This window comes from Dromiciops gliroides, chromosome 1 (assembly GCF_019393635.1).
Source record: "Dromiciops gliroides isolate mDroGli1 chromosome 1, mDroGli1.pri, whole genome shotgun sequence".
NCBI classification, from domain to species: Eukaryota; Metazoa; Chordata; class Mammalia; order Microbiotheria; family Microbiotheriidae; genus Dromiciops; species Dromiciops gliroides.
Genome location: NC_057861.1, coordinates 539122424 through 539142126, shown reverse-complemented (window position 1 = coordinate 539142126; position 19703 = coordinate 539122424).

Here is a 19703-nt window from a genome sequence, read left to right as displayed (position 1 = left end):
AAAAGCATTTAGAGACACTATTAAAAGGAAATTGTCTTAATCTCACACCAGTGATCTCTATTTTTTTTCCCATGCAAATAGTGATGGTCATTCTGAAAGTTTCTTTACCTTTGTTCCACTTACACTTAGGAGCACATCATAGGGGGCAGCTAGGTGGGACAGGGGATAGAGCACTGACCCTGGATTCAAGAGGACCTGAGTTCAAATCTGGCCTCATACACTTGACACTTAGTAGCTGTGTGACCCTGGGCAAGTCACTTAACCCTCATTGCCACCCCCCAAAAAGAAAAACACATCCTAGTCCTGTCTCTTTCTTAGACTTCTCTACATGCATATTTCCCATCATCCTCTAGTAGATTGTAAGCTCATTGAAGCTAGGAACTTTACTATTTGACATTTTGTTTTGTTTTGTTTTGTTTTAAATTTCTCTAACTCCAGTGCATAGCACTCAACCTTGGGATAGGCTCTTAAATATCTGTCAAAATGTTAACAGAAAGAACATAAAAGTGAAAACGATAGTTGTGTGTTTATAATGACAAAACTTGTCCCTAGAAAGGAAATGAGAAAATTCACTTCCCTCTGTTCTTTGCAGAGGAGGGGGACTATGGATATGAAATACTATATATGGTATTGGACACAGGTAATATGAGTCAATAGCCATTTATTAAATACTTACTATATGACAAGTACTATTAATTGGTTTTTCAGGAATACTTTTTTCTTTCTTTATAAATATATTTTTGCAAATTGTGATTCACTGAGGAGGTGAGGATTGGGAATATATTCAGATATTAAGGTAATCTGCAAACAAAAGACACTAATAAAAATCAGACAAATGCATTTCAGTTGAAAAGGGTTGAGTTGAAATATACCAGCTTCACAATATTGCCATGACCAGCCCTGTGTTCACTGCTTCACCTTGCTCAAGACACTGGGGAATCATATCCAAATTTTCATAGCAAAAACTATAGATGTACTGTTCTGATGAAGATCATTTATTTCTGGTGTAAAAGCTATAGGGATACTAAGCAATTCCAAGAAATTTTGTAGTCTATTTTTCAGAAGGCAGTCATCACCCTTTGGAAAAAAAAGGTTCCTGTTCTTAGTGACCAATTGTCCAAGCCTGTGGGATGGGGTTGCCATCCTTGGTCTTGGTATTTATGCCAACAACAGACCCCTTTAGCCACAGGGACTTACTTAATGCATTTTGCTATCTTTTCTCAGCTGAAAAATCTCACAAGTTCAGCCCTGGAGAATATTGCCACTGTAACAACTCAGTACATCCTTAGGATGAATACTAGATAAAAGAGATTTCAAATGCCAAATTAAGTTGAGTAGTTGTACAGCAAAAAAAAAAAAAAAAAAAAACAAAAAAAAAACCACAACAACAACAACAACCAAAAGAAGCCAACAATTTAAAAGAAAAATGCCAGGCATGATGCTTCATGTATTTCCTGATACCAGAGAGGCTGAGACTGGTGGATCTATTTGCCTTGGACGTTCTGAACTGCAGTAGCCTAAGATGATTGGGGTTCTAATCAGTCATCTAGATAGCACAGTAAATAGATAAGTGGGCCTAGAGGAAGAGACATGAGTTCAAACCTGGCCCCAGACACATACTAGTTGCGTGTCCTTGGGTAAGTCTTTAAACCTTTATTTGCCTCAATTTCCTCAACTGTAAACTAAGGATAATAAGAGTACCTGCCTCACAAGGTTGCTTTGAGGATAAAAGAAAATAATATTTGCATGGTGCCTGCCATATAGTAGGGTTCTACATTGATTATAATGATGATGGTGATGGTGATAATTCTGCATTAAGCAGGAAGCTACCAGGTAGCCTAAGAAGGTAGAAACCAGCCCAGGTTGGAAATGAAGTGTGTCAAATCTCCCATGTTCATGAATGATAAAACAGGGACCAAGAGTGGCCCCCATATTTCTAGCCTGGGTGAGACAAGGAGATACAGTCCTTAAAAAAGTAGGAGGATTCTTTTTTAAATTGTGAAAACTACTTCAATGATACTGTCCACTGACATTTAAATTCATTTGTTCTTCATCAAGGCTCATCTTTGTAGAGGATTTCTAGAGATTAAGGTTTTCTTTTTTTTTTTTTTTAAGTGAGGCAATTGGAGTTAAGTGACTTGCCCTGGGTCACACAGCTAGTAAGTGTTAAGTGTCTGAGGCCGGATTTGAACTCAGGTACTCCTGACTCCAGGGCCGGTGCTCTATCCACTGCACCACCTAGCTGCCCCGAGATTAAGGTTTTCAATGGAGAGGGCTGCTTTTTATTAAACATCAGAACACATATTTGATCCCTTACAGAGAACTAATATTGTTTGCCATAGCCAATGGCCAATAGACTTCTAATCTAATTTAGGAGAAAAAGGTAAAAGAAAAAGCACCAAAAACATAGGGAGAGAATGAACAATTCACTCAAGCGAAGAAGAAGAAGAAGAAGAAGAAGAAGAAGAAGAAGAAGAAGAAGAAGAAGAAGAAGAAGAAGAAGAAGAAGAAGAAGAAGAAGAAGAAGAAGAAGAAGAAGAAGAAGAAGAAGAAGAAGAAGAGAATTGATTGCAAAAGGAAATAGCAGCCTGGGCTTTGAGTTCCTCTTCAAAGACAGTTATGGGTAGCACTGCATTAATGAGCACATGGTTGTGGATTCCTGTCCCTGTAGAGATGTCAGATATGAGGTATTCCAGGACAACAATGTTTTGTAAGGATACATTCACTGAACATATCTTCTGTGTGATCTGAGATGTGCTTAAAGTCATAGGATCATTTATTCGAAGCTAGAGGAGACTTTAAAAGCCATTGAGTCCAACCCCTTCATTTTTCAGATGAGAATACTGACACTGAGGGTATACAGGTTGAAGGTTATACAGGTAGAAAGTGAACTCAGGTCCTCTGACTCTAATGCTATCACTTTTTCATTCTACCATCCTGACTAACAAAGCAAACCTGTTTCCACCCAGTTACAATCCTGAGTCTTTTCACTTATTCTATTGTAGAAGCACATCATCCCCTCCTACACATAAATATCTCTCCCACTGGTTTGCCATGCTGTTGGAAATCCCCATCTTTAGAGTCCCTCTTTGGATTAAAATATTAATTGTTGAAGCTTAGCTTCTTGTTAAAATATGTTACATGGTGAGATAACATATTAACCATGGGATTATCACTATGATCCCATCAGCTGAAATTGATTTCTGAGACAGGAATACAGAACAGGTCAATTTCAATTGGGTGCAGAAATGGCATATATTCAGGGAGCTGTAAGAAAGGTAAGCTTGGTCATTTAAGGATCTTTGGGCAGTAAGGAGACAGAATGATGACCTGAGACTTTTGGGTTAGGGAGAATGTAAAGGGAAAAAGGAGAAAAACACCAAAGACAGATGTGACCAATGCCATGCTTTTGTCAACAACTTTGATAGGGGAAAAGACCATTTCGATGATATAGAAAGACCAAAATGAAGAAATACCTTTTTTCCAATATAGGTAAGCACCTCATCTACAACTTATAGTCTGAGAAAATTGCCTGGAGCATTGAGAGTTTAAAAGACTTGCCCAAGGTCACACAGTCAATGTGTGTCAGTAAAGACTTGAACGTTAAAGTCCTCCCTGTCTCTGACAGCTACCTCTCTATCCCCTATACCATGCTGATTCAGATGATAATATTTTTTTCATTTCTTCATGCAGGGCAGAAAAAGCCATGCATATTTCAATGATGCCAATAAGGCTACAAGGAAAACAAGGGATTTGAGAAAAAAAAGACTCAACTAATTAGGAAAAGTCTATCCCATGTGGGGACTGGAGTGAAAATTCATTCCAGTTTTGATTTGGAGCTCTCAAGTAAGAGTCAAGTAGACGCTTGGAGCAATGACCTAAGTCATTTACTCAATAATAAACCCACTAGGGGTAACTCTGTCATAATCATTATTTTGCTCTGAGGCATAAACAAGGGGAACTGATAATTGCCTCTACACTCCCCTCAGCTTTTCCAAACTGGCCTGACCTCACCTGACCAGCCCACCAGCATTAGGAGAACCATTATTATAGATTCCTGGACAACCACACTCTTTCCAGAGCCTACCTCAATTCCATTCAAATGAACAGCACGATTGTCAGATTAAATGCAGCAGCAAGATAGACTGTATTAAAAAAAACAGCCCTCTGTCCCTGTTCACATACTGTCAAGTAGGATGATCAAAGATTATAGATTCATTTTTTCAAGTGACTTGGGTAAAAAAAAAAAGTAGTTTTGAAAGGCCGGTTACTATTTATCGACGGCTTCCCTAACACGACTAAAAGCCTTTTTTTCATAGTGAAAGCACTTGATCATGGAGAGGTATTGATTCCTACACCAGCAAATGCCTCCTCTCTGTGGCAGGAAGAGTGTGGCACCTTGCAAAAATCAGTTAAGCAGCAGTGATGCCCATTCATAAATATTATTTACAGCTGACTATAACATCCCAGTATTTATAGCTGTAGAAATCTATTTACTTCAGTGACCTCTGTTAGAGTAAGTGAGAAACAGGCATGGCCCCTGTTTTTAATGGACAAAACCCATCAGCAAATAACTAGGACAGCTATGACCTTTCCTCATGTAGGGAAAACCTTCACTGTTAGATCTAATTGCAGCCACTGGTGCTAAAGAAAGCTATTTTTTAAGCCAACATTTATGGAACTAACAATTACAAATGAAAATGAAACTATTAAGTTAAAAAAGACAATGAGACTTCTGTTAGTTTGTTATTGAACTTACTAGGTATCATTGTTATTATTATTGGGGAAACTTAAAAATGGCCCATAACCCATTCAGAGTAGTAACTGGATGAGGCAATAAAGGCTTTGCCAAAGTTGCTGGCCTAGGGGGAGGGATATACTTCCTCCCTCAAATTGTTGTCTGGCTTTTCCCCTGATCACTTGATTAACTCTGGGTCTCCATTTCCAGGGTTCTATCACTATGGTGCCCCTTTCTCTGGTGTACCTGTTCAATATTTTCCATCACTGACATTTCCCCCTCCACATCTCTCTAGGGTTTGGGAAATTGAGGACTATCAGTTGTGCTGCAAAGGCATAGACAAGATTCTCTGGAGTACAAGTGAATCTAGGACACTGTGGTAGTGTATAGCCTAGCCTATGTACATAGCAAAGGAGAAAGCAGAGTCAAGGAAACATCTAGGATTTCAAGGGAGAAGTTCCTAGGCTGTTGAGTGTTAAGAATTACAGAGGAGAAGCCCCTAGCCTATAGAATAGTCAGGATTATAAGCATAAGTGTGTTGGAGCCAGCTCAAACCAGTCAATCGTTAAATTTTCATTGTGACCATTTATATCTCTGAAACTGAAAAGAATATGAAATAATTAAATCAATGAATAAAATGCCAATTAAATTAAAAATTAATCAATAATTAAATTAATTAAAGGCCTGATCTGTTTTTCTGTTGATTGTCTAGAGTTTTAGAAAGTGATGGAGAAATGTTAATAATGGAGATTAAATTTAAAAGTGCCCCAGTACATTTTATTTTTTAGTGAACGAGTTATTTAACATATATCAGCATAACCCAGAATAAATCTTGGGATGTCATGAGATGCTGGTAGACAGAAACTTATCTACCATGAAGGCAACTAGAACACAACCGTTTCTTTGTTTCATTCATAGCTGAAAGCTTTGAAAACGGTAACATGAAATCTGGTAATCCTTCAGCACTGAAAAATGGTTCAGGACAAGAAGTAGAGTGACTCTTCCCACTTCCTACAAATGTTCATCCATATCAGATACCAGCCACCAGTCGCCATTGTGAGTCTCTTCTTCAATGGGAAAAAAGGGAGGGAAAAGAGCTCTAGTGAACCAGTCATCACTCAACAGAGCCAGAACCAGGACTACTAAATGTATACCCTCGCTCTGCATTTAATTCATGTATATTTATAAGCTAAATGAAGTTATTTTTGTAGAACCCCTAGATTTTTTTTCCAAATCAGTCATTTGCCTCATCTAGATAGCTGTGCTTGAAATGTCTTTCTGAACCTGCTAGCAAAGGTTTATTGCCCCCTTTGCTAACTCTCCTTCAACTAAATTTCCTCTAGGCAAAAGGATCTCCAGTTAAGGTTCTGTCCTCATTGGTATCTTTGCAAATTTTAGAAAATAAGAGGAAAACCATGTAGATCTCCTTAGGTAAGGTCATGAGAGCATATATGAGTCACATAGGTTGGGCATGCATCGAGCTGATTAATAATATTGGAAGACCCCCCACCCCAAAAAAAAGAGTATTGGAAGGAATGTACACACTAATAAGATCACAGATATAGTGAGATGGTGGAACTGAAACTAGAGTAATAATAGAAGGAAGAAGAGGAAGAGAAATAGTAGTAAAAGCTATAGAATATTTTAAATAGCCTAAATCAATCTATTATCTATAGTTGGTAGGTTTGTTTACCAATTTTCAGATCAATTCAAGTGATGACAAATAGGTTGGTTTCTGGTTATACTTATATATGTTTCTCTTTGGAGTTTAGTTTTATTTTGTTCTTACATATTGCCTCCATAGGCCAATGCAGCCACACCTTATCCTCTAAATACAGGCTCTAGGAAAGTCAAACTAGTATGGACTCAAATTCCAATAGGAAGAATATAGTAAGAAGTTTCTTACCTACTACAGTCATTGGTTTTATTTGTTCCAGAATCTAAGTCTGGTGCATTTCTTCTCCTATATATTCCTTTATATACCCTTTAGATCATCCATATACAATAGACTTTCTGACTACTCACCACATACTGCTTAGGTCATCTTAAATCTCATTTGCCTGCCTGATTTCTAACCAACTCCCTGCCAAGGAAGTCCTCCATAATCTGTAAATGTCCCAACTTTTGCTATATGGTTTCTAACAGTGCTTTGCCCTGATCATACCCCATGTGTGTTTCTAGGATCTTGAGTCATGATCAGGTTGTTAACACATTGCCCAGCTTAAATTTTACTACATTCCTAGCTTTATGGTGTCCAACTTCTCATTCTGTTTTCATGTTCTGCCTCTTCTATCCATAGGGTAGGATTTGTCACGTATATTAAAAGTTCCAAACTGGCTAATATAAAAGATATGTTCTCAACATTAATTGACTAATGCTGACCTCAAACCCTTGGATAAAAAGAAAACAATTGATTTTAGTGCAGTATAGTGGAAAGATCATTGGCTTTGAAGTAAGGAGATCTGAGTTCATAATTCCAGATATGCCACTTAACTTGCTATATGAGTTAGAACAAATCATTTCATTTCTCTGAACTTCATTTAAGATGACAACATCTATACTATGATAGTGCCTACTACCTATAACCTTCTAATAAAGATTTGTTGTGAGGAAAGTGCTTTATTAACATCAAAACACTATAAAATTATTATTATTATTAATTTAATAATGTGGCACTCATTCAACTGATTAACTGATACCCAAATTTACTAAGTCATAGAACAAAGTTGTGTTTAAGATTATATAGAGATATAGACATAACTCTCTCTATATGTGTATATATACATAGACACACACAGATATATACATATATATGTATATATCTGTCTGTGTGTCTATATATATACATGTACATACAGATGTACATGTATATGTGTGTGTGTATCAGAGGGAAATACTTTTTCAATTTGCACCAGGTGCCTATATGAGCTAGAGCCACTTTATTATCTGGCTGTAACCTCAATATTTTTCTAAAACCGAAGTCGCCATCAGCTTTCCAAAACTTACTCTCCTTTTTAATTCTCTTATTTCTGCCAATGACACCATTATTCGTTAGGTTCTTTAAACAACTCAGTTCAAAGTTATTACTTTTCCTTTGTCCATTGCATCCAGTATCTAGTGCTCTAGTTCTGTAATCTATCCTTATAAAAGAGAGCAAGGAAGGGAACAAGCACTTTGTGTGTGCGTGTGTATGTGTGTATGTGTGCAAGAGTGTAATTCTTTTTTGAGGAATATCTAAGAACCACCACCTTCTCCTCTGTGATAATATGATTATGAATGTTGATCTGAAAAATACTTTGAAGGCTATTGTGTCTAGCCCCTTCATCTTTTTTTTGGTTTGGGGTTTTTTTTTGCAATTTTTTTTAATTTTAGCTTTCAACATTCGTTTAGATAAGATTTCCAATTTTAAATTTTTCTCCCTCCCTCCTCTCCCTCCCCTAGACAGCAGGTAATCTGATGTAGGTTATACATATATATATATATATATAAAATAACATTAAACATGTTTCTGTATTTGTCATGTTATACGAGAAGAATCAGAGCAAAAAGGAAAAACCTCAAAAAAGAAAAACAACAGCACCAAAAACAAAAGAAATAGTATGGTCCAATATCAGCGTCCATATTCCACAGTTCCTTTTTTTCTGGATTTGGAGAGCCTTTTCCATCATGAGTCCTTTGGAACTTTCTTGTACCATTGCATTGGTGAGAAGAATCTAGTCCATCACAGTTGATCAACACACAATGTTGAAGATACTGTGCACAATGTTCTCCTGGTTCTGCTCATCTCACTCAGCATCAGTCCATGCAAGTCCCTCCAGGTTTCTCTGAACTCCTCCTGCTCATCCTTTCTTACAGCACAATAGTATTCCATTACATTCATATACCACAACTTGTCCAGCCATTCCCCAATTGATGGGCATCCCCTCAACTTCCAATTCCTTGCCACCACAAAAAGAGAAGCTATAAATATTTTCCCTTTTCCATGATCTCTTTGGGAAAAAGACCCAAAAATGGTATTGCTGGGTCAAAGGGTATGTACAACTTTATAGCCCTTTGGGAATAATTCCAAATTGCTCTCCAGAATGGTTGGATCAGTTCACAGCTCCACCAACAATGCATTAGTGTTCCAATTTTTACACAGCTTCTCCAACATTTATTGTTTTCCTTTTTTGTAATATTAGCCAATCTGATAGGTGTCAGGTGGTACCTAAGAGTCGTTTTAATTTGCATATCTCTAATCAATAGTGATTTAGAGCATTTTTCATATGGGAATAGATAGCTTTGATTTCTTCATCAGAAAACTGCCTGGAACAAGCACTTATTAAGGACCTACTATGTGCCAGGTACTGTGCTGTGTTTTGCAAATATGATCTCATGTTATCGTCAAAACAACTTTTTGAAGTACAGACTATTATGATCTCCATTTTACAGATGAAGAAACTGAGGGAGATAAAGGTTAAATTACTTGTTTAGAGACACACAACATCTATAGGCAGATTTGAACTCAGGTCTTCCTGAATGCAGGCCCAGCACTCTTCCCACTGTGCCACTTATCTTATCCTTCTTTCCATTCCCTGTTACCTACAACAGGCTCTTACTATCTTTTCTTGAACTACTTCTATAGCCACCTAACTGGTCTTATTGACTCCACACTAACCCTAAAATATCTAAAAGCCCTTTGTATCCTTTCTATCTATTCCTTTCTATCCCCATTCAATTTTCTGCAGATGTCTATCATATCTCACCTTTCTAAAATTGTTTTCATTTCCTTAACTTCCTTCTTGTTTATTTTGTGGTTAGATTTATCTAGTTCTGCTAGAGTGAGATTGAGGTCCTCCACTAGTATAGTTTTGCTGTCTATTTCCTCTTATAACTCAACTTCTCCACTAAGAATTTGGAAGCTATACCACTTGGTGCATGTATGTTTAGTATTTAAATTACTTCATTATCCATGGAGCCTTTTAGTAAGATGTAGTTTCATTTCTTATTTCTTTGCATTAGACCTATTTTTGCGTTTGGTTTATCTAAGATTAGGATTACTACCTCTGCTTTTTTTTTTTTTTTTACTTCAGCTGAAGCATAATATATTCTCTTCCAGGCCTTTACCTTTATTCTGTGTGTATCTCTCTGTTTCAGACGTTTCTTGTAAACAACACATTGTAGGATACTGTTTTTTAATCCACTTTGCTATTGTCTTCTGTTTTATGGGAGAGTTCATGCCATTCACATTCACAGAAATGATTACTAACTGTATATTTCCCTCCACCCTATTTTAACCCTTGTTTATACTCATTTCTCCTTTCACCATATTTCTCCTCTCCAGGGTTTTGCTTCTGACCACTGCTTCCTTCAATATACCATCCCTTTTATCAGACCCCCTCCCTTTTGTTCCCCTTTCCTCTCCTACATCTGCCCTCCCTTCTATTAGTGCCACCTTTTTTCTGCTTATCTTTCTACTTCCCTATAGGGTAAGGTAACTTTCTTTATTCAAATGAGTGCGTATGTCATTCCCTCTTTGAGCCATATCTGATGAGAGTAAGGTGGAAACAATGCTCAGTCCTCCCTTCTTTCCTCCTATTGTAATAAGAATTTTGTGCCTCTTCATGTGATGTAATTTACCCTATTCTGCTTCCCCTTTTGTCTTCTCCCAGTATAATCTTTTATTCACCCCTTAATGTTTTTATACCATCACATCATCATCAACTTATACCCACACCTTCTGACTATGTATATTCCTTCTATCTGCTTTAATAGAAATACAGTTCTCCAGAGTTACAAATATTATCTTCCTACATAGGGATATAAATAGTTTAACCTTATTGAATGACATGTCTTATTTATTTTTTTTTCTGTTTACTTTTTTATACTTTTCTAGAGTCATATTAGAAGATCAAATTTTCTGTTCAGTTCTGGTCTTTTCATCAGGAATGTTTGAATATCCCCTATTTCATTAAATGCCCATCTTTTCCCCTCAAAGATAATGGTCAGTTTTGCTGAGTAGTTGATCCTTAGTTGCAATCCAAGCTCCTTATCTTCTAGAATATCATATTCCAAGCCCTCTCATCGTTTAATGTTGAAGCTGCCAGGTGCTACATAATCCTGACTATGGCTTCATGATATTTAAATTGTTTTTTGTTCATTTGTTTTCTGGCTGCTTGCAGCATTTTCTGTTTCACCTGTTGATTCTGAAATTTGCCTACAATATTCCTTGGAGTTTTCATTTTGGGATCTCTTTCAGGAGGTGATTGGTCGATTCTTTGAATTACCATTTTATCCTCTGGTTCTAGGATATCAGGGCAGTGCTTCTTGATTATTTCCTTTAATATGCTATCTAGGCTCTTTTTTATCATGGCTTTCAGGTAGTCCAATAAATCTTTTTTTAAAATTTGTTTGTTTTTTGGTGGGGGCAATGAGGGTGAAGTGACTTTGGCAGGATTACACAGCTAGTAAGTGTCAAGTGTCTGAGGCTGAATTTGAACTCAGATCCTCCTGAATCCAGGGCCGGTTCTTTATCCACTGCACCACCTAGCTGCCCCCTAGTCCAATAATTTTTAAATTATCTCTCCTGGATCTATTTTCCAGGTCAGTTGTCTTTCTGATTAGGTCACTTACCATTTCTATTTTTTTCATCTTTTGATTCTGTTTGACTGATTTCTGGTGTCTCATGGAGACACCAGGCCAATTCTAATTTTTAAGGCATTATTTTCTTTAGTAAACTTTTGTACCTCCTTTTCCATTTGTCCAATTTTACTTTTGAAGGAGTTGATTTCTTCAGGGGATTTTTTTCCCATTTGTCCAATTGCATTTTTTAAGGAATTGTTTTCTTTTATCTTGTGCTTCCTTTTCCAAGCTGTTGACTCTTTTTTCATAATTTTCTTGCATAACTCTCATTTTTCTCATTCCTTTTCCCATTTTCTTCTATCTCTCTTATTTGACATTTTTTGTTTTGTTTTGTTTTGTTTTTGTGGGGCAATAGGGGTTAAGTGACTAGCCCAGGATCACAGAGCTAGTAAGTGTCAAGTGTTCGAGGCCGGATTTGAACTCAGGTTCTCCTGAATCCAGGGTCAGTGCTTTATCCACTGTACCACCTAGCTGCCCCTTTTGCTTTTTTTGTTTTGTTTTGTTTTGTTTTTGTGGGGCAATGGGGGTTAAGTGACTTGCCCAGGGTATTATTTAATTTTTTAAATCCTTTCCAAGCTCTTCCAAGAAAGCTTTTTGGTCTTGAGACCAATTAATCTTCCCCTTTACATCTTCACATGTAGGCATTTTGACAATGTTGTCCTCTTCTGAATGTATGTTTTGGTATTCCCTGCTGCCATAGTAGCTCTCTGTGGTAAGGGTTCTTTTCTGTTTCTTACTTGTATTTTATCCTATCCTATTTTAAAGTTGAACTCTGCTCCTGGGGCACAAGGGACACTATCCCAAGGTTCTTGTGGTGGGAACCCACAGGACTGATCACTGGTTTTCTGCTCTGAGAACTCTGGGCCTGGTGGATTCCTCACCACTCAGCTTGCTCTCTGAGTTGGGGTGGCCTGGCCTAGTCCTGTGGATGGTTCTCTATCTGCCCTCTGTGCCAAGGCTAGGGGATCTAATAACTGGCCTGCTGTCCCACCAAACTGCCAAGTCAGGACCAAGGGGCCTCAGCTACTGATACGAGCTGTGGCTAAGAGCCTCCTGCTGACTTGCCCAGACACCTTCCATGTTGGCTCCCCTCCCCTTTCACCCTCACTTGATCTCACTTGATAGACTTTTCTTGAAGTCCTTCTAAATTATTTTAAGCTGGAAGATTGTTTCTCTCTATCTTTTTGTAGGTTCTGAAGCTCCAAAATCCATTTAGAGACTTGATTTAATATTATTTCTGAGTGAAACTTGAGGAAGCTCAAGCAACTTCCTGGCTTCTCTTTGCCATCCTGGCTCTGCCCCCCTCCCCATTCACTATAGAACAAAGTCTCAATGCCTGAATCTGACCCAAACCTACCTTTATAGAATTATTTCCAGTAGTGTTTGACAACTCAAAGCATTAACTTCAACCAAGTTACTCTACTCAGTGTCTCCCAAACCCATCCTTGTTCTTTTGCTGTCATTCCTCTTCAAGATTCGGTTCTGCAGAAAAAAGTGGCAAGATTCCCCAGTGCAGCCCCAAAAAGATTAAAATATAATTGGGAAATATTTAACAAAATGAATTAAAAAGCAATGCAATATTGTTAATGTTAATTTATGGTTTCCTTAGCCAATATGAGACCCACAGGAATCCATTTCTATTTGATTTTGACATCACTGCTATATTTATTAAGTATGAGATAGCTCTTCCTTAGGAAATATCCTTCCCTGTAACTTCCCTCCCTCTGTCCTAGTTCTGCCATCTGCATTAACCACCAAAATTCAGTTTCTTCATGTATTAGATGACTCTTTAAATAGCTGGTGATAGGTATCACATATTAATCTGATTATTTCACTTATGTGGTCAAAATCTTTTAATTACTCCCCCTGTCTCCCCCACCTGCTTTTGCTTCATATGATGTTGTTAAGTCATGTCTGACTCTTAGTGACCTCATGGACCATACGCATCAATACTATCCCTGGGATTTTCTTGCAAATGATACTGAAGTGATTTGCCATTTCCTTCTTTAGTAGATTAAGGCAAACAGGTCAAGTGATTTGCCCAGAGTCACACAGCTGATAAGTGTCTGAGGTCAAATTTTAACTCAAGTTTTCTTCACTCCAGGCCCTCAGTGCTCTATCTACCTAGTTGCCTCCTTTGTTTCATATATGAAGTCCCAAATTTTTAACTTAGTATTCAAGGCTCTTCATAATTTACTGCTACTTAATCTTCACACTGAGCAGCTAGGTAGTACAGTTGAGCACTTGGCCTGTAGTCAGGAAGACTCAGCTTTAGTTCAAATCTGGCCTCAGACACTTACTAGCTGTGTGACCCTGGATAAGTCACTTAACCCTGTATGCCTCAGTTTCCTAATATATAAAATGAGCTCGAGAAGGAAATGGAAAATCACTCCAGTATCTTTGCCAAAAAAAACCTAAATGGGGTCCCAAAGAGTCAGACATGACTGAACAACAACAATCTTCCACCATTATCTCATACTGTTCTTCTCCTGGTACCCTACTCTACAATGCTCTAAACTGGGCTTATTCACTGTCTCACATAAGTACCTTCTACTTACACACTGATATGTTTTTACTAATGCCTAGTATTACCTGCTTTACTGTATTTCCTTCTCTTTTCCTTTCTCCTACCAAATTAAGTCAATTGTTACTCATCCTCTAAGGCTCAGATTAAATGCTTCCTTTTCCAATCATTATGTGATCACACTATCAACACCCCTCACCCATATTGCTGATAGTAAGATATTACCTTTCCTTTTTTGGATCTCTCACAGCCTCCTGCTCTTCTCTTTTTCACTTATCAAGTTCTATTTTTATTATAGTTATTTATGCATGTGTTAAGGGAAAAGAGAGTATCTCATTTCATCTTTTTGTAGTGAGCATGCAAAGGCTGAATAAGTCCTGCTTTCTCCTATTGTCTCCTGGACAAGGTGTGATTTACCTGGGCAAGATATGAATTCTCCATGTTCTGGGTCCTTGATTTTAGAGTAGCAGTGAGAATCATTGACATTTAAGAATAAAAGTTGTGGGGGGCTGCCCTTTAAGTGAAGAAACAGGGTCAGTGTTTTCATGACACAGTTCTATCCTGATTATCTCCCTGTCTGGCCACTTTCTTTTACTTAGTCATTATCCATGCACCACTCAGAGTTCTGTTCTGGGATCATCATCATCTCTTCCTCCTCCTCCTCCTCCTCCTCCTCCTCCTCCTCCTCCTCCTCCTCCTCCTCCCTCTCTCCCTCTCTTCCTCCTCCTCCTCTCCCTACCCTTCTGCAAAGGAGACTATTTCCTGCTAGGAGAGGAAGCAGGAAGTTGGGGGCAGAGGCTTGGCCACTCTGCCTTATTGAAGGGCTACTGGGCTAGAATTTTATTTATCTGTAAATAGTACTAGTCTAGGGGATGTTTTCAGGTTCAATCTAACTTCTGATCATTATTTCTTGAATGAGGAAAGGAGAACTCTAAACTTTATTTATATCCAAGACTTGACCCCTTTCCTACAAAATACCGACTTCTACAATAAACGCAAATAGCAGGTAGCAAGAAACACATTTATCGTTGTTGAAACAAAAAAGAAATAAGATTGAGTATACATAGGAGAATATATACCTGACAATACAAAGAAAAGGAGCTCTCCCAATGAGAGTGGGGTAATTCAGCTCAACCAAGAAGATCTTACCTAAAGAGAAACTCCCTAAAGTCTCTAGAGTAGGAGAATGCAGATAAGGACATGATAAAAACTGTCAGCTTCTCTCATGTCAGCTTTCTTAACTTCAACAAACTGAAGTAAGGTTGGCCTCTTTCATCTTCTGTATGAAAGATGGAAGCTAGAAGTGCCAGAAGCAAGTGCAGACCCAGAAGAGCCTAAAGAGACTCTAAGAGAAACTGAAGAGCTCTCTTCCCTCTGGACCTCATCATCTCCACTCTGCACCCTCTCTCCCATGCAGGCACAGAGTATTGATGTCCAATGAGGAAAGAGTCCCATACCAATGGGCTTTCAGACTTATGTTTACTTTAAAAATACAAACTTTTCAAAGTGTTTCTTTAAATCACACCTCTCATTACCTGAAAAAAACAAAAAATTCCCAATTTGACTATATGCTCTTTTAGTTGTGTACTTTGTCATGAAAAGTCACCAGTGGAGATAAAGGATTGATGACTTTAGGAGCTCATTCTTTCAAAATTTAAAACAACTTACTTGCCTTCTTTGCTAGTACCAACTAGAGCCTCAGGACTACATACTTTTAGCTGAACTGTGAAAACAAAATGATCAGAGTCAGAAGTCAAAGTCAAGGAGGAAGAAACTGTAGTTGATTTTTTCCTGATGTAATTCTTGGTGAGGAAATTCCTTCCACCCATGAAGACTGGAAACTGTAATGCAATTTAAAGTCTTAGAAAGTCTCACTCTGCACTTGGAAATTAAATAACTATTCTAGGGTCATGTAGTCAGAGGCATGACTTGAATCCAGGTAGTGTGCAGTGTGTGTGTGTGTGTGTGTGTGTGTGTGTGTGTGTGTGTGTGTGTGTGTGTAGCTAGATGGCAAAATATATAGAATGCTGGGCCTAGAGTTAGGAAGACTCATCTTGCTGAGTCATTTGGGAGGGGCCACACCTGGCCTGCCCTGAAGTTACATATGCTACTGAGGTCAGAAGGAGAAACCTCTCTCCATAGGCAGTTTTTGAGGGACCTTACTCCCCTTTTGGGGGAGGAAAATTGGAAGCTTGCTGAGGGGAGTCTGAGTCTCTTCCAGAGCTCTCTCTCTTCCTCTTCCTCAGACACTTACTAGCTGTGTGAACCTGACCAAGTTACTTAACCCTGTTTGCCTCAATGTCCTCATCTATAAAATGAGCAGAGAAGAAAATGGCAAACCACTCCAGTATCTTTACAAAAAAACCCCAAAATGGGGTCACGAAGAGTCAGACATGACAAATACATAGTTTTGCATATATGTCTATTATATAATATATGGCATTTTTCTTCTTATATTTGATATTATATTCATATAAATGAAGTAAAAAACCCTTTATTTCAAGACACAATGTAGCTTATAAAGGCCAAGAGAATGGTAAATTGTTTAAGACTAATTTTGAAAAGGTTATATTGAAAAGGTTATATGGAAAATTATACAAATATAATTCTGAGAGATACTCTATCCCCAGCACTGAGGATATAACTTACCTGAAATGTCTCCTATTTCTTTTGCTTCTCATTACCACTAATCAATTTCCAAGACAAGAATTCAAAATTATAATCAGAGTTTTCCTACGTGCTGCAGAGATTTTCTGTGGATACACAAACATGGATATCACAGAATTACAAATGTAGATCTGAGATGTTAGAAGGATTTAGTACCAGTCTGTCTTTTTTACAAATGAGGAACTTGAGTTTCAAGGAAGTTGAGTGATTTGCCTAGTGTCCCATGGGTGACAAAAGCAAAGTCTATAGTCCAAGGACCTAAGTTTGGATTCCAGCTCTTCCATTTATTACCTATGTAACTCTAGGAAAGTCACTTACACTTCTCCAGGAGCCTATTAGTCCAGAACAGAGGTGTCAAATGAGCATCAACACTTCTGAGTAACAACCAGATTAAAAGTAATTAGGCAGGGCGGGGGGGGGGGGGGGGGGGGGGAAGCAGCTAGGTGGTACAGTGGATAAAGCACTGGCCCTGGATTCAGGAGGACCTGAGTTCAAATCCTACCTCAGAAACTTAACACTTACTAGCTGTGTAACCCTGGGCAAGTCACTTAACCCCAATTTCCTAACACACACAAAAAAGTAATTGGGACATATTTAACAAAATGAATAAAAACACAATAAAACATAGATAACATTATATTGTAAAACTAAGCCAATATGCTGCCCTCAGAATCCTTATGAATGTATTAACAGCTCTTTCTATTTGTGTTTGAAATCCTTTGTCTAGATGTCTTCTGAGTCAAAGTCTATGATCCTATAACTTTCTTTTCTCTCAGCCCCAATTTCTTTATCTACTCCACCTACCACAGAGAGTTAATATTTAGAATGGGTTTAATAATGTATATGGAAGCTTTGAAAATTATAGATCATTGTAAAAATGTAAAAGATTATTATTATAGTTTGCTGTTGTTTAGTTGTTTGGTCATGTCTGACTCTTCATGACCTTATTTGAGGTTTCCTTTGCAAAAATACTGGAGTGGCTTGTCATTTTCTTCTCTGGCTCATTTTACAGTTAAAGAAACTGAGGCAAACAAGGTTATGGGACTTTTCCAGAGTCACACAGCTAAGAAGGGTCTGGGGCCATATTTGAACTAAAGAAGAAGAAGCTTCATGACTCTAGGGACTATATTCTATTCACTGCACCATTTAGCAGACTCCTGGCTATAGTTAGAACCATGCAATTTAATATTTATTTTAGTGGTTTTATCTCATAAAACTATATTGTAAATTCTCTGTGCAAATGTGATATTGGAAGAGGAATAAACCAATTAAGGGACAATAATTAATAGGAGCCACAGAATCCTATAGATCCAAATGTATAAAGTAGATGGGGTAGCTAGGTGTTGCAGTGGATAGAGCAGTGAACCTGGAGTCAGGAAGACTCATCTTCCTGACTTCAAATCTGGTATCAGACCCTTACTTGCTGTGTGACCCTGGAAAAGTTACTTAACCATGTTTGCCTTATTTTCCTCATCTGTAAAATGAGCTAGAAAAGAAAATTATAAACCACTCTGGTATCTTTGCCAAGAAAACTCCACAAAAAGTCACAAAGAGTCAGACAGAACTGAACCACAATGATTTGGTTTGGATAAACTGGGTAACAAGCAGGGTGTGATAGTATTATTATCTAGCCCCTACCTTCTCAACCCCCATCCTATCTCCATGTATAGTAGAATAGTTCTTTCCCTAAAAGACAAGGACTTTGTCTTAAGACTTGATTAGCCAGTGGGGCTACCAGTTAAGCTGAGGTGCTATTGTCGGGAAAATTTCTAAGTCCCACGGAGGAAGAGAAACAACCAAGTCTCCAAGCCATAGAAAATAGGTTTATTCAGAGAAGGTTTCATCTCACAATAAAGCCAAGGGCTGGGCCTGAAAGACCCTGAGTTACATAATCAACAGGTTTTTATACCCCTTTCAGAGCTTTAATGCTTCTGTACAACTGTAATTTAAAAGTATCTAAAATTAAGCATCTTCTTAGGAAATAGAGGAACTGCCTACATGACAAATGTGAGCATTTTCCATTACTCAATATCAGCCTTCTTGTGGCAACAGGGTCATAAGATGCATGATCACTTCTAATCAAGTATATCACTAGTGAGCTGCCTGACCCCCTTGAGTCAAGAATAACACTTGTGGTTTCTAAAATATAGTATTGCTGACTATTGTATCTTGTGAAATTACTTAATGCTTGACATTGGAAAGTATCATCTGACATTACTAAGTAGTAAGAAGAGAGACTTAATCTCCTAATACAATTAAAATAAGATAGCTAAATAGAATCATAATTTTTAGTTAATATACTGATTATTATCATACTTAAGTCACTTTTAACTATATTAAATCTCTTATAACTAAAGAGTAGGGAAAATCTCACTCACGCTATTGATGCAGCTTCCTGGTGTTACAGGCTAAATTGACACATATATTCCTGGACAGTTAAGGGCATAAATAATCCTCCCATGTGGAGACCAGGGTCTTTCAGATTGGCAGAAATCTCAAGGTTACTAGAGTCATCATATCCTCTTCTGCCAACCAGATCCTTCTCTGTATGTGGATGAGGTGGGGAGGAGAAGGGGCATATTTTACCAGAGCTGAGTCCTATGTCTTTGTTAAGTATTCTTTTATATGCAATCCCTAAGAAAATCTCCTTTTGTTAGCTATTATTTGTTAGCTGACAATGTCTTGTTTAGTTCCAGGATTAGACCTAACCTACCAGAGAAATAACCTGAGTCAGGCCCAATCCATAATACAGGGGAAACTAATGATCTTAATAAAAAATGATAAATTTGATGTAATAGGTATCACTGAGCCATGGTAGGACTGGATTCATGGCTGGAATATAGGCTTGTAAAGGTCTACCTTGTATAAAACAAAAAGAAGGATTAAAGGGGACAGTATTTAGTATTGCATAATGACATGATTTATAAAGAAATCCATGAACAAGAAATGGAAAACAGAGTGAAGAATGTTTGTATGAAGTGAAATTGAAAAGGAAACAAGAGAAGCAATTTCATAAGAGTATAATACAGACTGCCTGGACAAAAGGAGAGATTAAATGAGGAGTCCAAGAAAAAAGCTGTTTTTTAAATAGCATGGAATTATCTTACGGTAAAAGGAATAAAAGACCCTCACTATCTGGACATCTACTGAAGT